Genomic DNA, 2059 nt, shown 5'->3' with positions numbered 1-2059 from the left:
TATATATATATATGCATAGATAGATAGATACATACATAGATACATACATACATACATACGTACATATGGGAGAATTTACGAAAAAAAACAGCAGACGAGGACAGGATGCGTAAACAACAAAAGGATGTTTTAGTTTATACATACATACACACACACATACACACATATATATATATATATATATATGCATATATGTATACATGTATTTATATATGTATGCATATATTTCCAAAGAAATTTCAGTTCTGTTAACCATGTGCATACGTAGACTATCGGAGTTGCCTGGACTCTAAGCATTGGCGAAGGCAACTAACCATAGATATGGAGATTCTTTCGTTGTATTACTCAATCTATGGTAAACAGTTGCATCATCTTTGTGCTTCATGTCCGAAACCAGGTTATCTTTCTGTGTAAACTAACAATTTGCAGTTGAACGCACATTCTTGGACATCGACGGGAAAATTCAGGGTTATTGAATGTGTGTGTGTGAGTGTCTGTGCGTGCATGTGTGTTTGGGCGTGTATGCGAGTGTGTTTTTGTGTTTGTATGTGTATAAATGTATAGATTTGTATATTCATACGCAGAAACTCACACTCACATGCACATATGTGCAGCCACGCACATATATACCTATATCAAATCTTTTGAAAACTTGCAAACATCACGCCACTTAGGCAAAAAACTTGAAAATGTGCTCAGAATATGTACTTGTTTTTAAACTACGATAGCAATTAAAATTATTTCATCATTTCAAAATTGTTATTATACCAAAAAATATATTGCCAAACAACAATGGCTATAGGTTTCTGTCTTCAAATGTTTTCCTGAAATTTCGATGTGCAATACCATTAGATCCTTATGCAATATTTCCTAATATAATGCATAAAAATATCATATAAAACGCAATTGCCTACGTGTTTTTCTCAATATTTGAAAATTCAATATCATTAAACGGTTTTGTATGAATTAAAAACACAATATATAAATTAGCCGTCGTTTTTTCCCAACCGGTTTTGTTTTTAGTACATTGAGTAACATCAGAGTTGGTAAATGTTTTTATCTAAGTCTATTTTTCAATGTAATTGAATGTTTTCTTTTTTTTCACAAAATTTCAAAATACATAAAAATGCACGAATAGTCACAGATCTATCCCACAATATTAATTATATCAATAGTAGCAATGCAAATAATGATAAGAAAGAATTAAAATGATATGGCATGGGACAGAAAAAAATCATGAAAATTAATGCAAGCACATTTAATATCGGCTGAAATTTTGCATAAAAACTGCATTCCTTCTTGTTTTATTATTTCTTATTCTATTTTTCAAATAGTTTTTATTTTGTCTGTTTGACAGAGAATTCTCCACACAGTGTTTTTTTTTTCTATATCGTTCATTTCAAAATATGACAGTAATCATATTGCAAATAGATATAAATCACCTCTACTAAGCGTACCTCAGTTATTATCTCTATAGACCATATACTACTCCGATTGAGAGAGGTTTTTGTACATATTCTTGATTTCATTTTAGAATTATCTCGGTTATACTAACACATATAGGCGCACGAGTGGCTGTGTGGTAAGTAGCTTGCTTACCAAGTTTGTGTTGGCAGTCTACTTCCGCTTACCAATGAAGATAGGCGTGTAGCTCATAGCTCCGTTTAAGGAACAGAGGTCACCGTCAGGGTAATCGAATTTGCTTTTTTGTGAGCTGGCTAGAAGTATTGTGTTTTTATTTTTATAGTATATTCTGCCCAGCTCTGGGGCATTTTGCTTGTGCTTCGCGGTGTCGAAAATTTGAAAATTGGAGAGAACTGAATTGTTACTTTTCCCAGGTATAATGTGTGTGGCTGCCGCTGGTGGGCGTTTCTATGAAATAACCATGTTCAGCAAGCAGAAACCATTAAAAAAAATTTCTCACCTCGGTCGCTCTATTGCGGACCAGGACGTTTGTGTATTTATTTGACTGCAAGGGAATACCAGTTCAAGCCAGGGCTGGAGTATGGGGTAGCTCATTTTGTTCTCGCCAAAGTTTCTGCGCTTTACCTTTAAAAAA

This window comes from Octopus bimaculoides, chromosome 3 (genome assembly GCF_001194135.2).
Source record: "Octopus bimaculoides isolate UCB-OBI-ISO-001 chromosome 3, ASM119413v2, whole genome shotgun sequence".
NCBI classification, from domain to species: domain Eukaryota; kingdom Metazoa; phylum Mollusca; class Cephalopoda; order Octopoda; family Octopodidae; genus Octopus; species Octopus bimaculoides.
The sequence above is the reverse complement of the archived record's forward strand: the minus strand, read 5'-3'. Positions refer to the sequence as shown.